The 8,901-nt window shown below is 37.8% G+C and overlaps 1 non-coding gene across 1 annotated transcript; it reads right to left on the bottom strand.

Annotated features, from left to right (window-relative positions):
• Positions 1–5,021: 5,021 nt before the first annotated feature.
• LOC133820624 (small nucleolar RNA R71) lies at positions 5,022–5,128 on the bottom strand. The gene has a single exon (XR_009887029.1). It is a non-coding gene; the product is annotated as a small nucleolar RNA R71 (small nucleolar RNA).
• Between the last annotated feature and the right edge of the window lie 3,773 nt (positions 5,129–8,901).

The following is an 8,901-nucleotide window of genomic DNA, read 5'->3' as shown; positions in this document are numbered from 1 at the left end:
TTCCTAGCTTGCTTTCCTTTTTTTTTCACGACCTCCTAATAAACCCATAACAAATAATTAATAATGGAATAAGTAAATAAAAATTTAATAGTCTTAAAAGAATTACCTGTGTCACTCCATTGAAGATGACTAGCGACTTGGGCCAATGTATCAAACTCCCAATAGCTTGTTTGACTGTATAAATCTCACTGTTAGGGATCGAGTTAACAAGTAGACCATCAAGTTGGTCAGCAAACTCAATTGCACTGCGGTAGTTTTCTCCATGGATTTCTGAGCTACTAGTAACTAGAATGTATCCCCTACCAACGATGTTGGTGATAGAGCCTAATGCAAATTTGCATTCAATCATTTATCCTGCACATATTTAGATATGTATAAATATGTTATACAAGTTCACAAATTTAGATTTTAAAAAGATAAAGCTATACCTGATTTGAGCCAGGAGTGAGGATAAACACAGGTGTCTCTTCGGTTGTGGGGGCGGTGGTGCTAAAGGTTGATGCCGCGATTTCGGTGATGCCTGATGAGATGGTGTCACTTGATCTATGGGTGATCCATAGTTTGGAACTAACGCATGAGAAGATCCTCCAAAGCCACTATGTTGTCCTTTCATCTATTCCATAAATTGTCGCATCACTTCCTCTTGTCTTTTGATCATTTCCTGTTGTTGTTTCATTATTTCTTCTTGTTGACGGTATTTTTCTTCCATCATTACAAATCGAGCCTCAACTATGGAAGCCTCAAATTCTTTTCCCTTTTTCTTACTGGATAGTGTGATTTTCCAGAATTGGCTAGGCGTTACATCGAGCCCAATACCACTCACTCGCCCTCTGCTCTCAGGGGTACCTAATGCCATAGTAAGCACATCCTTAGACCCATCAGGTTCAAATTTTCCATCACTCATGAGCTTAGTATAGTGCTCCTGCAAACAAAATATAGAAGTGTAGTTATTCTCATTAAAAATAAGTAATCCAATCATATAAAATGTAGTACACTTACTATGTTGCGAGCTATGCTTGTTGCCTCGGTACCAACCGGCTCACCCTTTTTGTTAGAATGTCCCACCAACCACAACTGTGACCTGTCGATTTCAGACACCTCGAGTCCAAAAATTTTTGTTGCAGCCTTTCCAGTGCCAACAAATACCCACCTCGTGACATATGATGGTCATGTTTTTTTTTTTGGACGATCTTGATGTATTTTTCTTTTTTTCTACCAATCATCAGTCATGCGCGAAACACAGAACTCATCCCATTCTGTTTTAGTGATCAACTGTGAGTAACCTCTTGGCATTTTGAATGTCTTGATGGTCGAATTTGCATTAAGCACATCATACATGCATACCTTAGTCAGATAGGATTTGAATGATCTCCATCGTTTTGCCGCCCTTGACATAATTTTTCTTTTTGCTTTATAGTTTATGTTAAATGTAGCCTACAATTGAAAACAATACACATCGTTAGTCTACAATAAAAATACAAACAACATATATTATAGTGATAGAGAAAATACCTTAATGATTTCCCAAAAAATTTCTTTGTGTGATTTAGGGACTTTATCCCAGCTCGCGTGTGTGATTGAAGCACACCTCTTTATAGCTGATCCGATCATTGATCCTAATTTTGATCTCATTGTACTGATCACTTGTCCATATTCATTGAACTTGATCGGTACCTTAACACCTTCACTTCGCATCTTGGCTATGTCAGGCATGGTACATAGTCCCCTAACAGATCTCACATGCACTATAGCATTATCATCATTCTCCTCCTGACCAACATTATTTTCAAGTCCAGGAAGTGGACAATCATCATCAAGTCCAGGAAATGGACAATCATCATCAAAACCTCCTGGATCAGCCATGGAAATATCTGAAAAGGAAACGATAATAAACAATGTTAATAGACAATCGTCAACATGATAGGAAAATTAAATATAAAATGAACAAATCCAACCTTTAGAAGAAGAAAAAAACAAGTCAACATTTATCACAGCATATGATCAACCCATACACCGTCACCATCAAAATGCAAACAAATATCATCGTCATCTACACCATCATCAATAGGGTATTCGGTAAGATGTGGTTCGGGAATTCAGACAGGTTGTTGAAGGAGTGGTAAGTCATGTACATCATTCTCTTTGTCTCTCAAATCTATCGGTTGAGTAGGAACCACGACTGACCATTGCTTGTCTGATGGACCATTCACATAAAAAACTAGTTTGGCTTGTGTTGCCATTATGAAACGATCATTTTTGTGCCCAATTCGATTTAAATCAACTAATGTAAAACCTAAATAATCAACCTTTACTCCCTTTTCACTTTTCACCCAATCACACAAGAAGACTGGCACTCTAGTTGTAGTATAATCTAATTCCCAAATTTCTTGGATTACGCCATAAAATGTCATATCACACTCTACAGGATTTTTGTCCTTTGAACTAGAGATTTGCACAGTTTTTGCTACAATACAAACTCCACTATTCTGTACGGTTCTTACATTATCTCATTCCAAAGTATTGAATTGAGTACCGTTGACGATGTATGATGGGTACTTAAACACATTCAGAGAAGGACCATAAGAAATCCACTTAACTATGTTCGACACATGACTTGATGTGTGGGTCACTTCAATTGCAACCTTTGTTAAAAACAAAAAATGAAATAATAATTAATAACATGTCATGCAATCAAAACAAAAGATTTAAAATTATTTACTCAAATCAATAATTTGTTCTCTAACCATGTACTAAACGTACGATAGTGTTCATCTTGGATCCATTTTTGGTTCTTTGACTTAGATGGATATTTTTTCCGATGCCAAACAAAATGATTCCTTCATAAATGTATACAAAATTAGTATGAATCAATACAAATATCACAACAATGTTTTATGATATCATACTGTCTAAGATAACTTACTCGATGTAAGGTTGAATCTCATCAATGTTTTGCAATACAAGACAGTGTGCTTCATGTGTTTCATCTTGAGTTATTGAGTGTGAGTCTAGTTTTTGTCATGTTTAGGTGGTGTTTTAAGTAGCCTTTTATCTCATTTTTCTTTCATTTAGTGCAGGTTTATGCTGTGTTTGTTTGTCTTTGTGAATATCAGGAAGAATTGAGTACTTGGAGGAAAATGTCAAAGAAAGGGAAGAAATAACCAAGTTTTACAACATATTTCGAGAAAGGATGAATCTCAACATGATTTGGAAGTGTTGGTGAATTTTTGGGATGAAATCTTGAAAAATTGAGAAATCTCTTAAGAGCCACGGCATGAGCAAAGTAGAGACGCGACTAGCCAGTGAAACAGAGCCATTGTTTTGAAGGAGAACCACGGGCTGCGGCATGGCTGACTAGGGTCGCGGCATGGAGAGAACAAATCGCCCAGGAATTTAGACACGGGTCGCGGCATGGTACATGTAGAGCCGCGGCCCGCCTCTTTTAAAAACTGAATCTTAGGTTTTTATAAGGCGAAAAAGAGAGAAGAAAGGATGTACGGATCTGGAGTAGAAATTGCTTGAAGGCTGAAGGCTTGGAGTATTCAATCTACATGTTTTTCTTCTACTTTTTGATGTTATCTTTAATTGTCTTTGTGATTAGTATTATGATTATGAACTAATTTTTTGTTTAGGATTTTTAATTGAATCACTTGAATCCCTATTATGAACTAATGCAATTTCAATTTTCTTCTTCTTCAATTCCATATAACCTGTTCTTATTGATTGATTATCGATTGGCCATCTATAGTCATTTTATATATGTTTTTAAATCAAAATCTGAGAAGTGAGATTTGAATCTGCTGTGGTTATATTGGACATAATTTTAATTTGGAACGAAAGTATTCATATTAATTGTGTAACTATTTATTAAGTTGTCGAGATTAATGCTACCTTTGTGGTTCAATTTACCATAGAAATATAGGAAATTATCACCTAGGTTGAGTTTATAATTCATAGTATGATTATAGGCTGCTGTATCAACTTGTTAATTGAATTAGGCAGAAAGAAGAAGAACTTAGTACTTTGCATTAGGGAATGATAGGGAGGATAGTTGATGAGATTAAACATCCTAATTATTTCTTCAGTGTTTAAATCAAAGGTTTTGCTATTAGTTGTTATTTTATTTAATTTTCAATTATTGTTTCTGAATATTATAGTTTCTTTTGCTGTGTCTATAAAAATCAAGAATTTTAATTGATCAAATAGAAAGAGAAATTAATTGAATGGTAATTGAGAATTCAGTCCTTGAGGACGATACTTGGTTTCTTTACCATATTATTACAAATTGCGACTGTGTGCACTTGCATAGCATATAAATTCGCAACAAGTTTTTGGCGATGTTGCCGAGGACTAAAAAAAATTATCAATATCAGTTTGATTAATTTTTATTCTAATTTGATTTTAATTTCTCTTGTTTCTAATATGTTTAGTTGCTTAATTTGTCTATCTCAGGTGAATTGTGTTATATGCGTAGTAGAAGAGGAGCAGACAGTCTTGTTCCTTTGAATCCTGAGATTGAAAAGTCTTGCAAGCAAAACAGAAAGAACAAGAGGGAAGCCCAGAAGTCTGTGAAGATGGCACAGAATCATGGGGATGACAGGAATGTTTTAATCCCTGGAATTGTACAAGGGGGTCAGGCTCAGAACAATGCTGAGAGGAGCCTGAGAGACTATGTACTGCCCACTCTAACGGGAGTACAAAACAGTATACGCCCACCAGCTGTAGAGGCTAACAACTTTGAGATCAAGCCAGCTATTCTACAAATGGTGCAATCCTCTGTTCAATTTAATGGGTTGCCTTCTGAAGATCCTCAAACCCATTTGTCTAATTTTCTGGAGCTGTGTGGAACTTTTAAATACAATGGGGTGAGTGATGACGCTATTATACTTAGGCTTTTCCCATTTTCTCTGAGGGATAGAGCGAAAAGTTGGCTGAACTCTTTGCAACCGAACTCTATTATTACCTGGCAAGATTTGGCTCAGAATTTTTTGTTAAAATTCATCCCTTCTTCCAAAGCTGCTAAATTGAGGGGAGAAATCAATAATTTTTGCCAGAATGATGGAGAATCATTGTATGAAGCTTGGGAATGGTTCAAAGAACTTTTGAGAAGATTTCCTCATCATGGCATTGAATAGTGGATGTTAGTGCAGAATTTTTATAATGGTTTATGTACTACTACTAGAACCATTATTGATGCTGCAGCGGGTGGTACTTTTATGAGAAAGAGTGCAACTGGTGCTTATGAGCTGCTGGAGGACATGGCCACAAATAATCATCAGTGGTCTGAGGAAAGATCATCGGGGGTTAGAAAGGTAGCTGGGGTGCATGAGCTGGATGCAATCACTACTCTAACAGCACAAGTAGCCTCCTTGACAAAACAGTTACAACAGAGCACTGTATCTGCTAATGCGGTTCAAATGGCAGCTAGGTGTGAAATTTGTGGTGGTTCTCACTCTATTGATCAGTGCCCTACCAGTATTAACAATAACATTCCGATGGATCAAGCTCAGGTTCAAGCAGTGGGAAAATTTCAGAGGCCATTCAATAATCCATTCTCCAATACTTACAATCCTGGGTGGCGAAATCATCCTAATTTTTCTTGGAGGAATAATCAGGGCCAGCAACCTCAGTTTCAGGGTCAATTTCAGAATAATATGCCTCAGCCACCAATGCATCAAGCCTCTTCATCACAACAGTCTAGACCTCAACAATCAATGAATCAAGCTCCACCTGAAAGGCCTAATGAATTGCAAGCTGCATTATTGACCCTCACCAACACTCAAACTCAGTTTATGACAGAGACTAGATCTTCTATCAGAAACCTGGAAACACAAGTAGGGCAGTTGGCTAATATGCTTAATAACAGACCGCAGGGAAATTTGCCTAGTAATACTAAAGTCAACCCTAAGGAGCAAGTTCAGGCAATTACTCTGAGGAGTGGGAAGCAAATTGAGCAGCCTAGATCTCCACAGGCAGTGGTTCAGAATGGAGAGATGGGTGAACAGTTTGATCCAGCAGAGGTTACTGAAGACCACCAGCTTTCAGAAAAGAGTCCGCCAGTTGTTAATGAGCAGCCAGTTCGAGTTCCCTGTCCTCAGAGGCTTAGAAAGACTACACTGGATAAACAGTTTTCTAAGTTTTTAGAGGTGTTTAAAAAGATGCATATAAATATTCCTTTTGCTGAGGCCTTGGAGCAGATGCCTAGTTATGTGAAATTCATGAAGGAGATTCTGTCCAAGAAAAGGAGGATGGAAGACTATGAGACGGTAGCACTCACTGAAGAGTGCAGCGCGATACTACAGAGGAAGTTACCCCAAAAGTTGAGAGATCCGGGGAGCTTTACCATACCTTGCACCATTGGCAAATTTGAATGTAAACACGCTTTATGTGATCTGGGGGCGAGTATTAATCTGATGCCCTTATCTGTCTTCAGAAGACTTGGTTTGGGGGAGGCAAAACCAACAACCGTCACTCTACAACTAGCAGACCGATCGGTGACTCATCCACATGGTATTATTGAAGATGTTCTTGTGAAGGTGGATAAGTTTATATTTCCCGTCGACTTTATCATTCTGGACATGGAAGAGGATATGAATGTACCAATTATTCTCGGTAGGCCATTTCTAGCCACAGGTCAAGCTCTTATTGATGTTCACAAAGGAGAGCTTAAGCTTAGAGTTCAAGGAGATGAGGTGGTCTTTAATGTCTTCAAGGCCATGAAGTATCCGGTGGCTAGTAACAATTGCTATAGTGTGGATGTGATAGAGAAGGCAGTCTCGAAAAGAAGGATGAATAGTGATGCCTTAGAGGCAGTATTAATAGGTGATGAGGTCGATGATGATGATGCTGAGATAACATATTATGTAAACTGGATAAATTCCTTCCTACCATATTGGAAGAAGTTTCAAGAATTAGCAGACGCGCCTGATAAACCATTAACATCCATTCAGCAGCCACCGCAGCTGGAATTGAAGGCTCTTCCAAATCATTTGTGATATGCATATTTGGGAGAGAATGAAACTTTACCTGTAATTGTGTCAGCTGACCTGTCAAAGATAGAATTGGAGAAATTGTTGAGGGTTCTAAGGGATCATAAATTGGCCATTGGGTGGACATTGGCGGATATTAGAGGAATAAGCCCATCAACAGTTATGCATAAAATATTCTTGGAGGAGAATAGCAAGCCATCCATAGAGGCCCAAAGAAGACTCAATTCAGCCATAAAGGAAGTCGTACTTGAGCAGATTCTTAAATGGTTGGACGTTGGGGTGATCTACCCAATTTCTGATAGCGCATGGGTGAGCCCTGTGCAAGTGGTACCTAAAAAGAGTGGTATGACAGTGGTAAAAAATGAAAACAATGAACTCATTCCAACAAGAACTGTAACGGGGTGGCAAATTTGTATAGGTTACCGCAAGCTCAACAAGGCAACAAGGAAGGATCATTTTCCTTTGCCTTTCCTTGATCAAATGCTTGACAAATTAGCAGGCCATAGCTACTACTGTTTCTTGGATGGGTATTCAGGGTATCATCAGATCGCTATTGCACCAGAGGATCAAGAGAAAACAACTTTTACATGTCCCTATGGCACATTTGCTTTCAGGAGAATGCCATTTGGACTATGTAATGCCCCTGCAATATTTCAACGGTGCATGATGGCTATATTTTTAGATATGGTAGAAAGGTGTATTGAGATATTCATGGATGATTTCTCTGTTTTTGGCTCATCATTTGACCTCTGTTTGGGTAACTTGGAAAACGTGTTGAATCGTTGTGAAAAGGCAAATCTGGTGTTGAATTGGGAGAAATGCCATTTTATGGTAAAAGAGGGGATTGTTCTTGGCCATAAAATTTCGAGTAAGGGAATTAAGGTAGATAGAGCAAAAATTTCTACCATTGAAAAGCTTCCTCCACCAGTTTCAGTCAAAGGTGTAAGAAGTTTTCTTGGTCATAACCACCATTACTTTTATTTAATGTAGATTGATCGCCCACACTTGTCACACCACGCAAGTATTCTGAACAAAATTCAATGGCTTCTTCTGCAATATAGCATTCAACAATACATCCTTCGGGTCTACTTCTATTTCTAACATAACTCTTAAGAATCTTCATGTATCGCTCAAAGGGATGCATCCATCTTCAATAAACAGGTCCGCATAGTTTAATCTCTCTAACAAAATGGACTGTAAGATGCACCATTATGTCAAAAAAAGAAGGTGGGAAGAATCGCTCTAAGTAACACAAGATTATAGCAATCTCCACTTGTAAATTGTCCAACGTTGAAACATCAATCGTCTTACAACATAAATACTTGAAAAACAAACACATCCATGTGATTATCTCTCGAACCTTTTTAGGTAGCACACCACGAATAGCCATAGGTAGAATGTGTTGGAATAGGACATGACAATCACGAGATTTCATGCCGACCAAATTCAAATTCTTCATATCTACCAATGTTCTTTTTTTTGAAGAATACCCTTATGGAACTTTAATATTGTATAAACAACCGCAAAGTTCTTTTTTCTCATCCTTAGTGAGTGTGTAACAAGCTGCCGGTAAAAATGTTCTATTAGGGCCAGCTTTTGGATGTAGCTTTTTTCGCAAGCCCAATGCAGCCAAGTCTTTCTGAGCTTTAATACCGTCCTTACTTTTACTAGGAATATTTAACAAAGTTCCTATTAGACTATCTCACACATTTTTCTCAATGTGCATAACATCTAAATTATGTCGCAAAAGTAAGTTTTCCCAATATTCAAGCTCAAAGAAAATTGATTTTTTCTTCCAAGGACTTGTAGACTCATCCGCACTAGTCAAACTAACTTCAGTCTTATCCTTGCCAACACTCTTTCCACGACCCTTCTTCTTCTTAATTGGACAAAAAATATGTTTTCATACCTT

The sequence above is a fragment of the Humulus lupulus genome, chromosome 2 (assembly GCF_963169125.1).
Source record: "Humulus lupulus chromosome 2, drHumLupu1.1, whole genome shotgun sequence".
NCBI lineage: Eukaryota > Viridiplantae > Streptophyta > Magnoliopsida > Rosales > Cannabaceae > Humulus > Humulus lupulus.
This window is presented reverse-complemented; position numbering and strand designations above follow the sequence as displayed.